Source organism: Colobus angolensis, unplaced genomic scaffold (assembly GCF_000951035.1).
Source record: "Colobus angolensis palliatus isolate OR3802 unplaced genomic scaffold, Cang.pa_1.0 Scaffold80, whole genome shotgun sequence".
NCBI lineage: Eukaryota > Metazoa > Chordata > Mammalia > Primates > Cercopithecidae > Colobus > Colobus angolensis.
The window spans coordinates 1948442-1970660 of NW_012121821.1; the positions used below are offsets into that span (position 1 = coordinate 1948442).

Sequence of the window (22219 nt, forward strand, 5' to 3'; positions counted from 1 at the left end):
CTGCAGCAGCTGACCAGCACTGATTGTCCGGCAGTCCCTAGTGAGATGAACCCAGTACCTCAGTTGAAAATGCAGAAATCACCGGTCTTCTGTGTCGCTCGCGCTGGGAGTTGGAGACTGGAGCTGTTCCTATTCGGCCATCTTGCTCCTGCAACCGGACTGTTCTTTTTCTAAATCCATTTTCACAATCTCTTGAGTTAATATAGTACAAACATTAGGACCATTGGTATATTTGAATTTGTTTAAACTATATCGCTTTGTGCTTTAGATTTTTCTGCTTTTGCAATGCTTTTGGAAAAATCGATTTTCTTTACTTTTTCACTTATTTTGTTCTACTAGTTAGAAAGTCATAACCTCTCTTTTTAAAATGTTGCCATTGGAATTTATCATGTGTAATGAACTTAACAATATCTGGGTTTTTCAATATCTGGATCAACTCAACAAAGTTAGTGTACTTTAGCATTGAGCATCCTCCTCTCAACTTGCATATTTTTGTAATACACTTTTAGTTCTGTTACTTTTTTCCCTTCTCACAAAATAAACACTATTATACTGACTATACATAAAGATAATGACAGTTTGCCTACATGTTTGCTAATTTCTTTGCTCACAATTCTCTTCTGTTTCTTAAATCTCTCTTTTGAGATCATTTTCTTACTCCTGAAGTTCATTCATTCTTGAGAAGTTTCTTTGGCCAATGTCTTTTGAAGGTAAATCCTCTGTTTGTTTGTTTGTTTATCTGAAAAAGATGTTCCTTTTGCCTTCTGCCATGATTGTGAGGCCTCCCCAGCTGTGTGGAACTGTGAGTCCATTAAACCTCTTTTTCTTTATAAATTACCCATTCTCGGGTATGTCTTTATCAGCAGCATGAAAATGGACTAATACACGCCACCAGATTAACACAGCATGAAAATGGACTAATACAGTCACCAGAGAGGACTTTCAACTTTAGGAAAGTGGAGAGTGAACCCCCTCCCCTGTCCACTGCCACAAACACAGTCTATTGCAAACACTGCACCAGAGGATGTGGGAAGATTTGTAGGGAAGGCTTTGTGTGTTTTCACATGGCATAGAGAGACAAAATGGAGAAATGAAAGAAAAGTCACTTATAATTCAACACCAAACCAACAGCACAAGAAACAAATGTGTAGGGTCCTTTTCTCAGTCAGAGTCTTAAAATTAGATCCTTGAACTTCCCTGTGCTGCTAGTGGGAGTGTAAATTAGTAGCCACTTTGGAAAACCGTTCAGCAGTATCTGTAATAGTTGAATACATGCATACCCTATAACTCAACTATGCATACCCTATAACTCAACTACACTGTTAGGTGTACCTCAAGCATGTTCACCGAAAGATATATACTAAAATGTTGCTAGCCACAAGAGAGGAATGAGATATAGAGATATATATGTTTCAGTGTGTGAATCTCTCTATTATATATCTCCATGTTATATATTTGTATACTATATATTATTATATAGAGAAATATAATAGAGATATATTCATACACTGAAATACTATACAGTACTGAGCATTAAAAAGCTACAACTGTACACAACAATATGGATAAACCTCACAAACATAGTATTCAGAGAAACAGGCCAAGCACAAAAGAGTGCATACTATACAATTCCCTTATATAAGGTTAAAAAATCGGCTAAGTAATCTTTGAGGTAGAAACCAGCTGAGAGGATACCTTTCACATGGGCTGTTGCAGTGGTTAGTGACTAGGTAGGAGGGGTCTCAAGCAGAGCTTGTGTAAGTGCTGAAAATGTTCTATTTTTTATTAGATGCTGGTTGCATGGGTGTTGCTGCAGTTTAAATGATGCCACAAAAGTGTTCATTAGAAATGTCACCCACAATGCAACAGTGTTGGAAGGTGTGGCTGAATGAGAAGTAATTTAGGTCATGAGGGCTCCACCCTCATGAATGAATTAATCCTGTTGTTTAGGGCATGTTTTGTTATTAAAAAGGAGTGGCTCTGCACCATGGCTCGTGCCTGTAATCCCAGCACTTTGGGAGGCCACGGTGGGTGGATTGCTTGAGCTCTGGACAACATAACAAAACCCAATCTCTACAAAAAAATTCAAAAATCATCTGGGCATCATGGCATGTACCTGTAGTCCCAGATACTTGGGAGGCTGAGGTAGAAGGAGCCCTTGAGCCCAGGGGCAGAAGTTGCAGTGATCAATCATTGCATCATTTCACTCCAGCCTGGGCAACAGAGTGAGACTGTGTCTCAAATTAAAAAAAAAAAAAAAGAGTGAGTTAAATCCTTTTCTCTCTCCCTACCCTCTTTGTCATCCCATGTTGGCATGGTGTAGCAAGAAGGACCTCACCAGATGCTGCCCCTCGATCTTGGACTTCCTGGCCTCCAGAAATGTGAGCCAATAAATTTCTATTCATTCTAAATTACCCAGTCTGTGGTATTCTCTTATAGCAGCACAAAATGGACTGAGGCAAGTGTGCTCATTCAGTGAAAATGTTTTGAAACTGCATGCTTATGACTTGTTAACTTTTCTGTGTTCATGTTACACTTCAATAAAAAAAGTTTACTCAGAAACATAGATGCTCCTCCTATAATTTCTAGAGAGATTTTCTCTAAATACAAAATGAAATTCTGCAATCAGCAATTTCTTATTTAGCTCCATGAGTTCCAATCCACTCCTCACCACTCCCACCCCAGATCCCATGCTCTATGTCCTCACTGTTTCCAATAAATGTGTATGTGCAGGCATGCACACACCATGCACACATACATAAACACATGCACATATTTCTTCTTGCTGTCTCTTCCAAATGTGACTTTTGCTATACGTTGCTGGTGCATATGGCACTCTGCTTGGCACTTAGTACATATTAATTCATTTAGTCCTGAGCACTACCCTCTAAGGCAGTCATAAATTTCTCTATTTTATGAAATCTGAGGTCCAGAAAGATGAGATAACTTGCTGCAAATCACAGAGCTAACGAGGTCTCATTGACTTTACAGTCCCTTGCTATTCCTTCACTAAAAATTCCTTCTTATTAAGCAAGAAGATAGCAACTCAAAAGCTAGTAATTTTGAGAGAAATTATATAGTTAGTTCATCTGTCTCCATTTACAGATGAGAAAACAGAGGAAAAAGTGACTGGCCCAAGGTTCCATGCTGAGTGGTCATAATTTCATGTATTAAATATTCACTGTAAGAATTACGTAGGGAAAAATATATAGGTAAAAATGAAGTCTAAAGAACTATAAAAGAATAGATAGAGCATATACAATTTTACAATCTGACTTAAATTTCCTTTGTTTTGCCTTAAGCTTGAACCACAACTGGTACCTTCCTTATACCCAGGCAAGATGGTCCTGCTCTGGGCTTTGGAAGCCCCAACATATCACAAATAATTGTGCACTTTGGTCTCTTGGAATCTGATGCCGAGTATTTGACAATATGACCTGTCACCCCAAACAAATTCTGTTCTCACAACTTGTTCAGGACCCAGGAAATAGATTCTCCATATTTTTGCCCTTTGTTGTGAACAATGACTGATGGTTCAAATGCTGTGAAGGTCTGTGGTTCCTTCTACTTCTGAGATTGAAGTTGACACGACATCTGAATGAAGGAAAGATTGAGGCAGTGGCACCTAGGTTAAGGAGAACACAGTTTTCACTACCTTGTCAAATCCTTCTTTCTTGGCATGAATGTAATAGATTATGCATTTATAATCTATTGATTATGACTAATGAAAAGTCATTTTTGTAGCCCTGAGGGTCCATTTACTTGCCTCATTTTGTGTCCCAAAAGATGGTTCCACAAGTGCTTATAAGTTTTTGTGTATTCACAACAATTACGTATGGTGGTTGAGGAATATTTTATGCCATTAAACAATGCATATTTCTGTTGAATTTGTATGTGTTATGTCTTGACTTGAAATGCACAAAACACTAATTCTTTACATTGGCAATTAATTGACACTGTGTTAGTTAAAATTGGTTTTAGCTAATAAAACTAATAAAATTAATTTTACTTTTAGAAAAGTGTTGAATAAGATTAATTAAGATTTTCAAAAAGTTACTCAACATCACTCACCCTCAGATAATTGCCAATCAAAACCACAATGAGAGATCACCCCGCACCTCTCAGCATGGCCATGATCAAACAAGACAAAACAACAGATAAAAAGTGTTGATGAGGATGTGGACAAATTGGAACGCTTGTGCACTGTTGGTGGAACACAAAATAATATAGCCCCTATGGAAAACACTATAGGGGTTTCTAAAAAACTTAAACATAGAACTACCATATGATCCAGCAATCCCACTTCTGGGTATATATCTAAACTAATTGAAACAACGATCTGAACTCCCATGTTTATTGCAGCATTATTCACAGTAGCAAAGACACAGAAGCAGCCTAAATGTCTATCAGTGAATGAATGGATAAACAAAGTATGGTATATACATACAATAGAATATCATTCAAAGGGAAATCCTGCCATGTGCAACAACGTGAATGAACCTGGAGGGCATTATGCTAAGTAAAATAAGCCAGTCACAAAAGGACAAATACTGCATGATCCCACTGATACGAGGTATCTAAAACAATCAAGTTCATAGAAGCAGACAATAGAATGGTGATTGCCAGGGATAGGGAGTGGAGGTGGGGAATGGGGAGTTGTTTAACCGGTTATAAAGTTTCAGTTATACAAGATAAATGAGTTCTAAAGATCTGCTGTAAGCATAGTGCCCACAGTTAACAATACCGTACTGTGTACTTAAAATATGTTAAGAATGTAGACCTCACATGAAGTGTTCTTACCACAAAAACAAAAAATAAGCAAAATAAAAAATGAATAAAAGGGCACAAGGAAATTTTTAAAGGTGATGAATATATTTATTGCCTTGATTATGGTGATGATTTCCTGGGCATGTGCATATGTCTGAGCTCATCCAATAGTATATATTACATATGTGCAGTCTTTATATGTCATTTATACCTCAATAAAGGATTTTTAAAAATTTTTTGTTTTTTTTAGAGATGGAATCTCACTATGTTGTCCAGGCTGGAGTGCAGTGGCTCTACACAAGCACAATCATAAGGTACTGTAGTCCTCAGCTCCTGGGCTTATGTGATCCTCCTGACTCAGTCTCCCAAGTAGCTGGGATTACAGGTGTATGCCATTGCACCTGGCTTAAGAAAATTGCTTTTAAAAAGATTTTCAAAAAGTTAGATAAAAACTCAGCTTTTCTCAAATAAGTATGATTTAAAACTTTATTATCAATTATAATTTATATTTTGCTTTTTAAATTTAAGAGATAATGTTGAGTGTTAATGGTGACAACTTTTCAATTTATAAATTAAAAATAATTTGAATTATATTTAACATTTACTTTAACATACATTTTGATGAAAAAGTCCAAATTTTCTATATGTTGAACATGATTTTACTTATATTTTAATCCTTCATATCATTGCCATCAACTGAACATAGATTTTACTTAAAGGTAAAGACCATCAATTTTATGAAATTCATACGTAATAAATTATGAATTATGTATGTTTTCATTTTATTACGCACCTGAACATCATTGGCCATCAATAGAATACTCATACCTGACCAATAATAAAAAAATTTACTCTTTTGCTATTGTACTGACTTTTCATCATTAAAAGACATATGTTTATCCATATTTTAAAATTTTGTTCTTATGAAGTAATATTTGTCAAATGTTATGAAAATAAATTTGTGAAACAGAAAAAATGTTTTATGTAAAAGTCTGTGAGCTTGATTTAAAACTTTAAAATATTTATTTATAAGGTATAAGTGCCTCTATCTTGCTTGCTTCAGGGCCTGCAAAATGTTAGTGCCAGGTCTGACCACAGCTCTCTTTCACTTAGGGTTCATGTAACCAATGAAGAGCTTTGGGTCTTATCAGATGTCTTATCTTTTGCCACTGTGGCATTGTTTGGCTGTCTGGCAGGTATCAAATCAATGTTCCTTCAATTCTCCTTGAATTGTAAATTACTACTCATTTTGTTCTCTCTAAATGATGGGTCTTTCTTTGTGAGAGGCTGTTTTAGTGGCAACAGGAAAAACTTCACAATCGAAGAAAATGGATTAACATAAAGTGCTTTGTGTGGGTACATACCCAAAAGAATTGAAATCAATATGTTGAAGAGATATCTGCACTTCCATGTTCATTTCAACATTATTCAAAATAGCCGAGATATGGAAGCAACCCAAATGTTCGTTAATGGATGATGGATGAATAAAAGAAGAAAATGTGGAATATATACACAATGGAATACTATACTGCCTTTAAAAAGAAGGAAACCCTACCATTTACAACATGGATGACCCTGGAAGGCATTATGCTAAGTGAAGTAATCTATGCACAAAAAGCCAAATACTGTATGATTTCACTTATATGTAGAATCTAAAAGAGTTGATCTCACAGAGACAGACTGTAGAATGGTGGTTCATAGAGGCTCTGGGTTGGGGAGGTATGGGAAAAGGGGAGAGGCTGGTCGGAGGGTACAAAGTTTCAGATAGAAAGAATAAATTTTAGAGAGATCTACTGTACAGCATGGTGAACATGTTTATAATAATGACATATTTCAAAATTGGTAATAGAATAGATGTTAAATGTTCTCACCACAAGAAAATGATAAGGTGTCATGGTGATAGATATGTTAAATAGTTATGATTTAGTCTTTCTACAATTTTATATATATCAAAACATCACATTATACCCCATAAATATGTACAATTATAATTTGTCAATTTAATTAATTAATTAATTTTTAAAAGGTGCTTTGTGGTTTCATTAGTCTGTTTGAATCCTTGTTTTCTCCTTCCTCCTCACCCCTCTTCTTCCTTTGCCCCTCTCATTTCTCTTTTTCTTCTTGTTCTGTTTCCTCTTCCTCCTCCTGCCTTTTAGTGAGGAAAGACTCTCCTGGTAGCTGTGTTACTTCTCAATTCCCTCTTCCCTCTTCATCGATGCCTACTTTTCTCAAAGCCGAAGTGTCCAATGTTTTTTGAATCTGACTTTCTGCCAGAATTCTTTGAATAGATCAACCCCTTTTATGCTCTAACATTTTAAAACTCATTGGTATAAGAGAGAATTGGAGGATCTTAAGTATAGTGGTTTCCTTACAATCAACGAAAAATGTTATTCCAGTTGACAATATTTTAAGTCCAGTCATGATGGCAGTTCTCACTTTCACATAAATATTATAGGGACATACTAGGCTTAATATCTGGGTGATGAAATAATCTGTACAACAAACCCCCACAAGTAAGTAAACACAAGTTTACTTACACAACAAACCTGCACTTGTACTCCTGAACTTAAAATAAAAGCTCAATAAATAAAAATAAATATCATAGGAATAAGTAAAGAATCTGAAGTACTATCATTGCCATTTTGCCATTTCTACTGGATTTCTAGATAAGAGTCTTATCTCAATATTTTGCCCTTCATTAATTTTCTATCTATTTGGCTTGTCCAGCAAATGGAGAGGAAGTGTGTTTCCCACAGGGTGCTAAGACAAATGGTCTCTCATTTGTTGCTGTCTTACTGACCCCACATTCAGCAAATTACTCTCTGTTGGGGGAGATGGTTGCCAAGATAGGCAGTCTAGACTATAATTAAAAGTAAGATATTTTTTCACTCCATAAATTTAACAGTCTGCTTCTTGAAACCATCCTGTTTCTCCTTAATTTGGCTCTAGGAAAATAGCCACAAGTGACATGTGGTTCACTGTGGTTTCCTCAGACATTGTGGCTGTCCTCATTTGCTGTGTTATGGTTCGTAACAGTTCCAGACCCAGAGACTGAATGATGGTGGTGGTATCAGAAACGTTTAATGGCTGGAACCCCATGGAAGTAAATTAATAACATGTATTTGACAAGAAGTGAAATGTCTTGGAAGTTGCTAGGGCTAAACTACCAAAGTTTCATCTTATCCTTATTTAGAATTTAATGGAACAATTTAGAATTTCAAAAGCACTGGGTGCTTTCTCAACTATTTAACTCTGCCCTGAGTTAGCAGTAATGTAAAATGGGTTCTGCAATGAAGAATTTCAAGTACCCATAAGCAAGTGCAGAGTTGCAAAATCCTTCCAGAGTGTTGATTTATATTTGTGTAGCCTCACAGCAGACATAGAGTTAGCAATGTATCTATGGTATTTATCCCTTCCATTCAATTGCAAACCCCTCTTGTTCATGGCTGTATCATGAAGCCAGAGTCCTTAGAAAGTAATTAGGGAACAAGAGGTCTGGGGATGATCCGTGGTGTAGTCTTCCTCCCAGTTCCACCTGCATGATTGCTTAGTAATCTTAGGCTATAACTCATTTTTCCCTTGGAAAATGATCACATTTTGTTGTCTTGGGAGGCATAGCAAAGCTCCTGTCACATGTTAATGTAACAGAACCTGAAGGACCTTGGGCTCTGAGCCTGCGTAATTCCTGATTATGCTGGGCACATCTTGTCACTTTTGCCTTTGAAGGGAGGGAGCAAGCCTGGTGTTGCCCACTCTCCTCCTTTGGAATAATAAAAATGGTAATGGTGATAACCACAGTGACAGCTAATGACGCTTTTGTATTATATGCCAGACACTGGGGTAAATGTGTCATATAAAGTATCTCACTTTTTCCTCCCAACTACACCATGAACCTTATAATTCTTAGCTCCAACTTACAGATGAAGAAACAGAGGTAGAGAGAGTCTAGTGGCTTAGTTAAGATCTCCTAGCTAAGGAGTGCTTCCAGGACCCATGTTCTTAGTCTTTTCTCTCTTCTGGGGCAAATATGTTAGATCATCTATTATAAAGCAACAGAGGAGATCAAGAAATACTCCAAGGCGGAGTTTGTTGCCCTTGGAGTCCTTAATCATTCTTTCAAACCTTCCAGTTGGCATGGCTCTCTGCTTATAAAAAGATGTTTCATTTATTGAAACGTGACTTCAGAAGTCTTATGAGTGCAGCCAGCACACACTGGGTAACAAGGAGTTAAAGTGCTTACAGTCCTTCCTGTTCGAGTCCAGCCAGCAGCAGTTTATCACAAATACAGGCCTTTGATCTTGACAGCTTTCCTTTTACTCAGGGGGAGCAGGGAGTGTTTGACATGGGGAAGCAGGGAAGACTACAGAAAAAAAGGTTCTTGTTTGATTCCTGGGTGGGTCGCCTCCTTCTTGGCATATCTCCAAGAAGCAAGTCTTTTCCCACCCTAAAATGTCAAGGAAATAAATCTCTCTCCCATACGACAGACCTGGACAAAGCCCCAGGGCAGCCAAGAGTCCAGAGACCTGGGTGTCGGGGAGGCTGGAGTGTGCCTGGAGATGGCAACCCAGTCCTAGGCCAGAGCTGGAGACAGAGGTGTCAACATGATGCAGGGAAGAGATGGTTGATGTCAACGAGCTATCTGACTCTAGGGGGCAGAGCCAGGGTAGGGACCCATAGAGAAATCTGTGCCCTGAGATTGGCCATCTGGAGAAAGAAAGCTAAGAGAAAGAGAAATTTGGGGAGTATTTGAGGAGGGCAACCTGAGAGGCAAGCACGAGGGAGGCTGAGCCCAGGCGCCCAGAGTCCCAACAAGGCTCTCCGGGGCAGACCCCGAGGGAAGAATGGAAGTGTTACGAACACAAGCCAATGAGAAACAGCCCCAGCATTCGGAGAAGGGGAACTGAGGGTTGGGGGCAGGCAGAATGAGGTCTCTACTGTGGACACTTGTGGTTTCTTGTAGCCCAAGATGCGTTGGCTGTCATTCTGGTAACTGTGTTCAGATTCGTCTGTGGAATTTAACCCATGCCATCTGAATGAGGTGATCCACCTCCCCAGCTCTGGTCAGTGCCTGGGGAGTCAGTGCCTGTGATCCCGTTTGTCACAATGATTGGTGCAGGGAAGGCTGAGGATGCACCAGGGCAAGTGAGGAGCAAGGAGACTCTGGCTGGGGCTTGAGACAGGCATTCATCTCCTCGGACCTGAAGTTGGGAAGAGGTAAATGCCGAGGACATTGTGTCTTTTGGGACTGTAATGGGAGAAGGACTCTGTTAGATCTGATGATTGTTTACATATGTACCTTCTTCCCCCCCACCCACTTGCTCTTGACTGCCCTGATGTTGAGCTTGGCCATGTGACTTGCTATCTGAGTAGTCCCTAAATTTGGGCTCGTCCATATAACTTGCCTTGGTCAGTGAGATGCCAGCAGATGTAAGGCAGCAGAGGCGTGAAATGTGCTGGTGCCGTTAGGCTTGCTCTTTGTGCTTCTACGGTGGTTATGAGAAGAGTCTCTCAGGGTAGCTCCTGCCCTCTCAGCCAAACCTTAAGATGAATTCCCAACCAACCTTGAGGAGCCAAGCTTAGCAAGAGCCTCATGTGAAGCAGAGCCACTCAGAGTCTCACTGTGCCAGCCCTCCCACAGGGTCGAGTAAGCCCAGTTGACATCAGCTGTCTGGCAGATGTATGGGAAAGATATGCTCATTGTCAAATGCCTCTGCTACTTTGTGGTTGCTGGTTAGGCAGCATCATTCTGATAATAGCTAATTGATACAGGCTCTTTCAGAATTCCGCCAACAGGGCCGTGACAGATTAAGAAATAGAGAGACAGAAATAAGTCACAGTGACATCATTTGAATGCCTCATCAAACTGCTGCTAAAGTCAGACTACTTCTTGCACTTTCCCAGTCTGTGAGCCCTTCTGTTAAGCCATCTCAGTCAGATTTTTATCATTGGAAACAGTCCCTGATTGGACTGGATATTGACTAAATGTGAAAGGGATCTATATGCCCCTGCAACTCCTGCAATGCAAACACACACAAAATATATATGTATGTATAAATAGAGATATCTGTTATATGAAGAAGGAGTAACAGACAGGAAATTGGAAACCAAACAACAGGAGGAGGAAGGGGTTTATGCTTAGTTCCCTGGAAACGGATTCTGAGATGGAAATTTACATGCAGTTGCAGGACCAATATCTGTGAGCAAGTGAAAGAAGCAGAATGGGGCAAAGGGAGAATCTGCATTATAACACATTTTGCACCAGAGGCCTCAGTGAATCTCATGGGGAATTCTGGAACTGAACTGGCCCCTCAGACTTGTCCCCATAGAGGTAAAGAAGCCAGATCTTTGTACCCACCCCACTGGCCAGGCATTGGATATGAGCTGGCCCCAGTGAGACATTGCAGTCTTGGACAAGGCAGCTTCCTTCAGCAGAAGGCAATTGTTAGAAACGCAGCTGTGAGATGTTGCAACCAACACTCCTGGAAGCAGAGGGACTGAAAGCCTTGGTCCTGAAGCGGGTGGTGATCTAGTTTGGGCACCCTAGCATCCACCACAAGGGCCACCTGATGCAGAATTGGGAGGGTTTCTGGCTGAGATTATCTATCAGGTTACAGCAGGATATTAGCCCAGCAGTCGTTTGACCTACTTCCACTTTGCATTATCAGCAAGGAAGGAATAATCGGTCAGTCAAAAAGTACTTATTTTATATGCAGACAGTAAAAAGAGCCCCACATGTATATAATCAGAGAGATAAGAATGGTGGTAGCAGTTCTTTCCCAAAAGGATTAATGGAAATTTGTCATGGAAAGTCATTTCATAATCAGTCAGTTTTTGACTTCTCACAAAGGTGATGGTGGACTAGAAGGACTGGCTGGTTCTCCACTGTACAGGTTGATTTGGCGATGGCACAGATGAACAAATCCTTTTCCATGCTACCAGGTATCCCACAGTCCCAGATGCTGGTTTGCTTGCTAAGGGAATCACGTGTACAAAGTTCAAGGGGTTCTCTTGCTGCCAGGGCTGGTTGGTACTCACCATGCTGGGAAATGGCGGGCAGGCAATCTCCTCCCTTAAGTGTCTTTGTCGCCCTTGGGATGTCTTTGTTCACTCTATTCCATTTTTCCCATAGTCTACAAAGCCTCCTGAGTGCCAACCAGAGGGTGAGGAGGAGCCCCTTTACCTACAGCTCTTCTTGCTGAGAAATTCTGCTTCTTGACTTTTCAGCACCCTTCTGTGGATATGTGTTACTTACAATGCCTACGATATTTGGGGTGGAAGGGGTGGAAACAGGGAAAGTAATAATATTGGTGACACATCGTAAATCCACAGAGACAGGGATGCTGAAAGTGGCAGAATTAAGGACTTTGGAAAGCACACAAGGTCAGCTGTGAAGAGGGCACCATTGTGAAACACTCAAGGACTGTTTTCTTAATCCTGGTGTGCAATATGGTACAGAGAGCATTCAGGAGTTACACCATTAGAGCCCTGATTTCACATGAGTTTAGTATTTCATGCTAATCGTTTTGACATTTCCAGACATAGGCTAATATTGGTCCCCATTCTACAACAGCCTATTTCCCTCTTCTCCACATGAAAGGCAAAGCTGTTGAGTGTTCCATCCCTGTTGGGTCTGGAGTTTTACCAACTGTTTGTTTTAAGTGAAGTATGATTCCTGGGTATGGAGGAGAACTACAATCTTTCTTTCTAGCTGGTCCTTTTTCTGAGACTAGGTCTGGGGAGTTAGGAGTTGGAGAGAGACAAATTATGTTGTGAAGGGAAAAAGTATTTTATCACTCAGATTGAGGGGAATTGATTAGCTTTATAGAGGCAGGATTTGAAGTGCCCTTCTCTTCATCAGAGCATGAAATGATATTTATAAGGGTTTTAGTACTCACAATCTTGATATTTTTGTATTATTTTATTGTTATGGATGTCATCTAGAAAAATAAGTGACACTCCTTATTTATCACACCCCACTAAAAACTCTAAAAATAGAGTTCCATCATGATAAGAAAAAGGTTCATTTTTCCCAAGAAGTACATTTATTTATAGATATTTTGATATTTTGCTGTGATATCAGTTATTTTGGAAAGGTTACAAAAGCATATAAAACTGTGGTCAAAATGAGCTTTATTCTGAATTACCAAGAGTTGTTATGAAAGCCTTGTGTTTCATGAGATTTTGCATTTGATAAAATTCACCATCTTTCGTAGTAAGAAATCTTAGCAAACTTGGGATTAAAGACTTCTCTCTCTCTCTCTCTCTCTCTCTCTCTCTCTCTCTCTCTCTCTCTCTCTCAAACTCCATAAAGGGTAGCTAAAATAAAACCACAATAAAAAATATGTGTATTGGTGAAATAGTAAAGCAGACTGCTAAATTGAAAATAAGACAATGCTACCAGCTACCATTGCTATCAGGCAACATGGAGAAGGTCCTAGCCATTACAACAATATAAGAAATAGAAATGTATGCTTATTTGAAATAGCACACTGTCTATCTGGAAAACACAGGAAGTGCAAGTGAAAAAACCTTTAGAGCCAGGAAAATAGTTCATCAAGGTAGTCATATATATGCTATCTGGGGTATATAGTGATGCTCAATTAGAAAATAAAGGAAAGTAAGGCCCTATTTGCAGAAGGAACAAAAATTCTAAAGTACATAGCAACAAATTATCAATAAATAGGTAAGGCCTATGTGAAGAAAATTATAACACTTTACTAAAGGACATGCTAGAAATCCTGAATAAAGTCAGAAGCTTATCATGTTCTTTGATGGGAAGACTCAACGTGAAAAGATATCAATTCTCCCCAAATTAACCTGTTAATTCAGTGAAAATCCAATACAAAGAAGAAGCATTTCTGATGGCAGAAGGAAAAGGGTTTTGGCTTATAAAGGAAGAACCCAAGTCCACAGACCTTTTGCAGGTAGTGTCAGAACCCAGCTCCAGTTCCACTGGAGTTGACAATGCATGTTTGAGGTACTAAGTGCAGCAAAGCTGCTGGCCTGCCAGGGATGTCACGAGGCCGGAAGATGCCGCTCACAGTACAGGAGCCGAAATCTCCTCTGCTGATTAAACTGAATTATCTGGGACAGTTAGGATCAGACCTACCATTAGTACTTGTATTTATCACAAGAGGGGAAAGGATCCCAGGGAGGGAAAAAGAAAATTTGCTTTCTTGATAGCAAGACAGGATATTTTCTTTGAAAAACTGAAAAGTGTACGGCCTTATTTTATTCCCAAAGCTGATGAAGTAGACAAATTCAATTGTATAGTCATAATCATAAGGATGATTAAGGAATTTACTAACTTTCTTCTTTCAGAAATTATCCCCTCTGTGTAGAGACAACGTATGACTCTGTACATGTTCCCTGTCCTTAATTAGATCCATGAGATCTTTGACAGTGTGTACTTTGAGTCCTTCTTTTGGAAACATCGATAGATGCTAAATACATTTTAAGCTGTAAAATGTCCAAAAGAAGAAAGTCCAAAGGATGGTCCAAGAGTATCAATGGAATCAGTTATTATATTTATTCATCCACTTACAATTGTTTTTGAAAAGTTCGGGAGAGCAGAATAGATGCCAGGAAATTGGAAAAATGCAGCTATGGTGCAAATCTTCAAATGATGTGGGTTGAGCAGTCCTTTCAAATTACTCTCCCTCACTGTCAGTTTGGAAGATTTGGGAATAATTGTATAAAGCTGAAATATAAAAAGAGAGACACACAAAAAAGTTTAACAAAGCAATTTGAACTTGAATACATGTCTATAATAAAGGGATAAAGAGTGGTCCGCAGATGATCACTGTGCTCTGCTCAAGCATATTGCCTGCCAGGACCCCACACAACTTCATTTATCAAATTCCTTAAGCTTGAAAGAGCAGTTGTGATGACTTCACTTTAGCCTAGTTTTGAACACAGTGAAAAAGATCAAGGGGTTGGGGTGTGGGGAGCTGGGCTATAGCTATCTCCAGAAGCAGCAATGCCAGATCATTTGGTGAGGCTTTATATCATTTTGAGTGATCAGGAGGGAGAAATGCCAGAAGATTCTGCAGTCTGGAAAAAGTTTCTGTAGATTGGGGGTTTGGGAGGCACCAAAGACCCCAACAAAGATCTAAGAAGTGAGACCGACAGGAAGTAAGGAAATGAAACCCCTGCCAACAAAAAATTCAAACTGAGTCATCAGGGAAAATAGTTCTTTACAGGGTCTAGAGTAATCTGGAAAACCACAGTGACATATGTGATGTCATGAAGATAGTGACAGCAAATTAGATATGTAATCAGTATGTCTCTTCCTCGAGCTGCTTGTCTAATGTAAACCTTGAAGTCTGTCACCCGGGGGCAATCAGGGGTCATGTTGTTTTGGGCTCACAAAGGGATGGCTCTTCCTTTTTCCTATCCCTGCTGCTCTCTCCTGGCAACCAGATGCATACTCAGGTTCATTTAGGCTCAGATTTTAGCCTTTTCCTTCTGGTGAGAAATCTTAGAAGATATGACACTCCCTTGTTCCGCATAGTAGTTTGTGGAATCTGATGGGAATGTTTGCAAGTGTCCAGAGACTTTTCTCCCTCCTTTCCTCCTCCTGACCACCAGAAGAGAGGGTTGAAAAAGCAGAATGATTTTTTTTCAATAACCTTCTTTTAGAAATCACATTCACGGCTGGGTTTGCCATTCGTTTTTGCACCAAGACCTTTATGAAGTGGAAATGGCTGAACTCATTTGGCAGGACTCTCAAGTGCAGACGGCCAGTTCCCAAATCCCCGAGGTGTGAGGGCTGGGTTCTTTTCAATAAACATTCCTGCACTTGGCCTTCAACTCCAGCCCCCTGTCCCTGCCCTCCCAGCGCCTGGAGCTTTCCACCTTGGCTCTGGCTCCTCTGAGCCTGGACTCAGCCTTCCAATTCCAGGTTGACCTTGGCTGAGCGCCCCATATGCTCATTCTTCTTGTAAAAGTAGAAAATCTCAGGCACAGATTTCTGCACTTGGCCCCTCTGCAGAACTTTTTAGTACTCAAGGCACACGCAGCCCCAGCTGACACCGAGTGAAAGCAAGAGCACTTGCTTCGCAGAAGTCTGTGTTTACTGAATCTGATTTGGCCTTTGGCAACCCTGCTGCTGAGTCCATGCTGAGAGAAGCTAGAGCTGGGCCAGGTTGCAGGTCTACCCCGGGCTTGTTTAGTACCTGCGGGCATGGAGGATTCTCTCTGACCTTCTCAGTACACACCTCATCTCCCACCCTGCTGGACAAAACCGGGTATTCTCCACCATCATTGTGCTCTTAGGCATTCTGTCTGGGATGGTTGTGAAGATTCAATGAGATCACTGTTTATCTCAGTGGCTATTAAAAATGTATTAATTGATCATTAATTGATTTAGCCAAATCAGATAACATTGATAAGAAAATATAGTGGTGAGAGCAAATTAGAGAAATAGTCAAGCTAGGAATATTTAGATACCTGGTTTCTGCCTTGGATTTTAGACTATGGCAAAATCCTCCCATAATCCAGGGGTAGTGGGCCATGCCTTATTGTCAGAGAGAAGTGGGTGGGGACTTAGAAAAAACTCCAGTCGTTGTCATCTGACATACCTGTGATTAAGGAGAGCTCTGCAAATTTCTAGCTGTTGACCCTAAAATCTTTGAGCCTTGGTTTCCTCTTGGTAAAATAAGGACCACATTTTCTACCATATGAAGGAATTGAGATTATTAAAAGAGATAAAGTTCGATTGTCCTTGTCTTGACTCCTGCTGCCAGTACTCTCCTTGGTCCTGACAAAGATTTCCCCAAATGCTGGCTTTTCATGACTTCCCAACAAACGTGGTGAATGACGTGTTCTATACACCTGTTCTCTGTCTCCAGGCTAACCTATGTGGTCTCCAGCTTTTCTTCCTAATCTAATCAATCATTTGCTCATGTTCAGTGTGACATGTTATATATTTACAATTAAAGATTCTAGACTAATTTCATGAAGAATCTGGAATGTTCCTTGAGATCTTTCTTGGATAAATTCACCTTTCTTTGATACCTTAATTGCCATTATCATTAGTGTCAAGGATGGCAAATATACATTGTACCTGTTGCCAGCACACTTTTCTGAGTCCACAGCAGGCATTACTAATTGAACACAGTGCGTTTTCTCATGAACAGGGACAGAGTCTCAGAGTCACTTTGAGCACATCGAGCGAGCAATGATTCTCATTGAATTGGAGCAGTGCATTGGGGAAAATCCATTAGCCATCTCTCTACCCATTTGACTTGTTACCTTTCTTGGACTTGTGAATGTGTTAATATCCTTGTAGTCATCTGCGCTTCTCCTGTCTGCTCCATTAAACGGAATACACATATGTAATTTGCCAAGGATTCTGCCCCTTATCTTGAGTACAACTCAATCTAAAAAGCAAAGACATAGCTAATAGCTCTTGCCTTGTAGTCAAAACTAGGGTCTGTCACTGCAGGTTGTGGGATGAAACAAAACTATTTTTATTATCCTTTTTTCTAGTTAATCCTAATTATTTCCCATGACATTAAATAAGTAATCCTTAAAAACATGGTATTTCATGTCTGTACGAATAGTCTATCATATTGATAGACCACTGTTTATTTGATAATTCCCTGGTGTTAAACTCTAGGCTGCTACCAGTGTCTGGCCATAAAAAAAAAAAAAAAATAACATCGTGTGGTGAATTTCTTTGTACCTATTTGTGTGGCTGCATCTCCAATTATTTTCTTAGGGTAGATTTCTCAAAATTATAAATAATTGTGTCAAATGGTAAGAACAGCTTTAAGAATTTTGATGTATTGTTTTCTGGAAACGTTGAGACAATCTTTAAGAGTATGTAAAAGGATAATATTAATAATCACTAACCCTTGTGGACCTCATCTTTGTGCCAGGCACTGTCCTAAGAACTTTACATACATTAACTCATGTCATCCTCACCATGACCTTATTTCACAGCTGAGGAGACTCAAGTCATGCTGGCATGACTTGAATGCAGTCTTTTCAGAGGCAGAAGGATAGCTGAGTGATGTTGTTCAGTCTCTTGAGCCCAGTGAAAACTTATAAAGAACTCAGTGTATTTGGTGCAGAGTAACTGAAAGATTTGTTACAGCCTTACATACATGAGGTGACAAAAATGTCATTATTAACAATAACAAGAACAACAACAACGGTATTTATCAGGAACAGGCCTACCTATTTTCCAAGAAAACTCATCAGTGGTCTGAGATGGCTGTTGTCAGTCCTGTGGCGGAAATATATGTGCAGACTCATTAGCGCTTAGCAGCACAGGTGAGCAAGAACTGGTTATTCCTAAACCCTAAGCTGGGAAGCAGCTCTGATAAAAGAATAATTAATTCAAAGCAATCCAAAATGTGCCAGCTTGGACCACAACACTGTTTAATGTTGTTGTCAAGAGTGGTTCTAACTCTTTTTTTTTTTTTCAAAATAATATTAATGGTAATTTCAGCTGTTAGAAGGGACCCAATGAGAATTTATTTCTCCCACTTCTTGAAGTCTACAGTTTTGAATACCTAGTCATGGGAATTCCTGATTAGCAAAGGGCTTTTTTTTCTTCTTTTGTTTCTAAGGCAACTGGTTGATTTCCTTAAGGGTTTTACTTTTATTCTTGTGATTTCTCAACATTAGAGAATGGCCAGAGTGGCATGGGGGTGGGAGGTTGTCGAGGAGGAAGCTTGCCAGGTTGAGCAAATAAAATACAGGACACCAGTTAAACCTGAATTTAAATAATCAGTGAATAATTTTTAGTATGTCCCAAGCAATGTTTGAGACATACTTACACCAAAAATTTTACTCATTGTTCGTCTGAAACTCAAATTTATCTGGAGATCTATATTTTACTGGTACCACATTGGAAGGAGGTAGGTGAGGTGGCCCTAAGAAGGGCCAGGACAAAGAGAGGAGACAGGTATTTTAAAATAGTAACAATCTTGGTCCTTTCAGATTGAAAAAAGATGCACGAACAGTGTCTGCTGTTGGTACCAATACCAATACCGGGGTCCTTCAGGGTTCTGGAACTGCTGGTTTCCTGAAGAACATGCTGTTTACTGACTGAGGCTGTCCTGCTGCCCCAAGGGAGTTTCTCAAGGTTGCAGAGGTGCTCTTAGCACTTTCCCTGGAAATCACATAACTTCAGATAAATATTAATATTCACTTGATCTCAGCAGTCCAAGTACCTGGATGAAGGAGGTTTAGAAATGACCTCAGTGCTAACTCTTTGCAGGGGATGGAAATCATGGGGTTTTCTCATGACAGCAGAACTCAGATACAGACCTTAAAAGTAATTAAGTTACAAAATTTAAAGCCAATGCTGTTTATTTTTACAGAGGGAGTTCAATGACTTGCCCCTGTTTTCTTGGCAGATTGGTCGTTGAGGGAAGAAATAATGAAGCCCCATTTGGTCATCAAAAAGGGACTTTTCTCTCTTTTAAAAAAATGTTATCATTATTTAATTAGAAATTAAAACACATTTATAATTGGAAAAATTAAATGTGTTAATCATAAGAAATCTTAAAATGCAGGAACATATAAAGATGAAAAAAAAAATCAGTCCAAATCCATATGCCCCAGAGAAAATCATTGTGAATATTTTCCTGTATTTTTTTTCTGGTCTTTTATGTGTAAATATTTATGTAATTGAGATCATACTAAACATATAGCTTTGTATCCTACTTTTTATTAATATATTCTAGGCATTTATCTATGTTATTAAACATTTTTCTGCAGATTGACTGAATAAAGCCTCATTGTTTCAACATACCAGGACTTACTTGATCCTGTGCCATTGATGAATTAGGTCCTTCCAGTTTTTCTCTCTTCAGATAATGGTCTGTGGATCATCTTTTATATCCATTTTTATGCATTTCTGATTACTGACTTAAGAGAGATTCTTGGAAGTATAATTGTGGTTATGTCAAACTCTTTTATAAGAGGCATTTCTCCCTTGAGTCTTTGTTTTCCCAAAATTCTGTGGATTGGTCCTCTCCATCTGATTAAGTTGCTAGAATCAACAGGATAGAAAACATGGCCTCTCACAGATTTCTGGGTTTTCTTTGATCTCAAGAGCATGTGCTGTGTCAAGCAAGACTGGGTTTCCAGGCTGGTGCTCTCAGGATCTGGGCTATGACTCCCAGCATCGCCTTGGTAACAATGGTATCATTACCATGACTCCCAGCATCGCCTTGGCAAATACCTTCCTGAGTTCAGCCTGGGCAGAAGGTGGCACATCCTCCCTCCTCCCCAGCCCTACACTGCCTTCCAGCCTTGGCCCAGACAGCAAGACAAGCACTTCCTCTCTGTTTTTGTGATGCTTCTAGTGGCACAGTTAGCCTAGGGGCTCTGTCAGCTCAGGAGCCACAAGCCCAGACTCGGAGGGATTTGGGTAAGAACGCCAACGGGACAAAGCTGATGGGGAGGGGTGAGGAGAACCTCGTTAATGTGAATCCCCTGCTCAGCCCTAGCCTTCGGCTCCGCTTTCCCCTCAGAACCACAAGGAATGAACTGCCTGCTCCTCTTTACACAGCCTCCACATGTTGCTTTGGACAGGCATCCTCAATGTGGCCTTGCCCCACTCTGAGAGTAGTGGAAACAGAAGTTAGTCTCATATTCTCACCTCCCTGAGCACAGGGAGGCTTTCTAAGGGTCTGTATCTCTAACAAAAATGGGAAACAGGCAAGGCATAAGAAGCCTTCCCCTTCACCCCGTTTCCTCCTTTTTCCCTTAGACCACCTAGTCAAGGAGAATTACTCCCCTAGAGATAATAACAGCACTACGGAGACATGAAGACCCGAAGTCACCTACAAGGCTGGTTGGGGAAAATCCAGACTCTAATGTCTTCCTGGTGTCTCCTCGCAGGAGTGGGTGGGGTATGTCGGAATGAAGGGGCCAGGAGGGAAGCTGAGGCCTGGGCTATAGAGGTAAGAGGCTCTGCCACGAGGGTGGAAAAGGCTGGTGTTGGGGATTATCCTTTTTGGTGCTTTCCTGCTCTTTCTTTCCTTCGCCTTCTCTGCCTGTCCTGGTGGGTGTAGACCTGAGGGGCAGCGTTCCCAGACAGCTGCATAGAACACTGCACAGAGGGAAGGCAAGGCAAGAGTCAGGAGATGGGGTGGCAATTTCACACATTAGCAGTCTGGGAGGAGTTCCTTCTAGAACTCAGCAGAGCAGACACACAGGTACTTAGTCATTATTGCTGTTATTACACACGGAATAGGTGGAAGACATTGCTTGTCCCCCTTCATGGATGGAAATATCAGTTCCTGCCTGAAACACATATCCATAATGGGCTTGAGGGAGAACTAGGAGGAAGATGGCAATGATAAAGAGAAAGATGATAGCAAGTTTTTTCTGTGCCAGGCAATGCGCCAACACTATAAATAAAAGTCTTTACTTATCATCCCTACCACAACTCTGTGCAGTGGACGTGGTTTTTACTTTGCAGATGAGAACGTTGAAACACAGATTCAAACAGACTTGCCTGAAGCCACTAACTGGTAAGTGCAAAAATAACTTCCAACCCTAGACAAGACCCATGCACAGTGTCCCTCCATGACATTAGATTTAGCAGCTCCTCGCAAAGCAGGAAAGCCAGGCGTGGCAGAGGTATATGAAAATGAGGAAGACACTACCTTTACTTTTCAAAAGGTTGTGGTCCACTGATGGTTCCAGACTTTCTCTTCATTTTCATTTCCTCCCTGCATTGCATCCATCCATTTGACATCAAAGCCCCTTCTCAGGATTTGAGAGCCTTATCATTTGTTTTTCTCCACTGGGTCACTGTCTTCTCCAAGGAGGCACCGAGTCCCTGGTCACTTGTCCAGTGCACTCGTTGACTTTCCAGAGGGCAGGGTGGAGACAAAGGCAAACACATAGAGAATTGCCATGTGGCCTTCCAGTGTAGGGTCTGGTTTTCTTCAGATGTAGAGTTTGGCATTCAATCCATGGACATTCATGCTTCTGTGAGAAGTTAGGATTCCTCTGGGCACCTCAGCAAGACTTGCTCTCCTGCTTCCTACAGTACCACAGTCAGACATACCCCTCTGCAGCTTGGCCTATGATTTTCATTCTTTGAATATCAACCCTAAGAATTTCACAGCCACATTTTTAACTATCTAACAGTGTCTCCCTGACACAGCACATCTGTCCAATACATAGCTGCTTCCCTCGGCCTCTTCTTCCTTTTCAAGCTTCCCACATGGGTTATTCTGCAGAGTGAGATAAACTCAGTTCAGTTATTTCTCTGTCTCAACTCTTACGCTGGTCACCTCCTAGTGGCCCCCACGAGAGGAGATGCACTGCTTTCTTCCTTGCCTTCTGCAGCATTTCCAACTGCCTTTGAATTTTTATCACGAAAAGTTTTTTGGTTTTTTTTTGAGGTGAAGTCTTGCTCTGTCGCCCAGGCTGGAGTGCAGTGGCCGGATCTCAGCTCACTGCAAGCTCCGCCTCC

At 40.4% G+C, this 22219-nt stretch overlaps 1 long non-coding RNA gene across 1 annotated transcript in view; it reads right to left on the bottom strand.

Annotated features, from left to right (window-relative positions):
• Positions 1-13977: 13977 nt before the first annotated feature.
• Positions 13978-22219, bottom strand: part of LOC105502632 — a 133697-nt gene continuing 125455 nt past the window's right edge. Inside the window, exon 5 of the long non-coding RNA XR_001000367.1 lies at positions 13978-14467. This is a non-coding gene — a long non-coding RNA (uncharacterized LOC105502632). The remainder of the gene's footprint in view (positions 14468-22219) is intronic.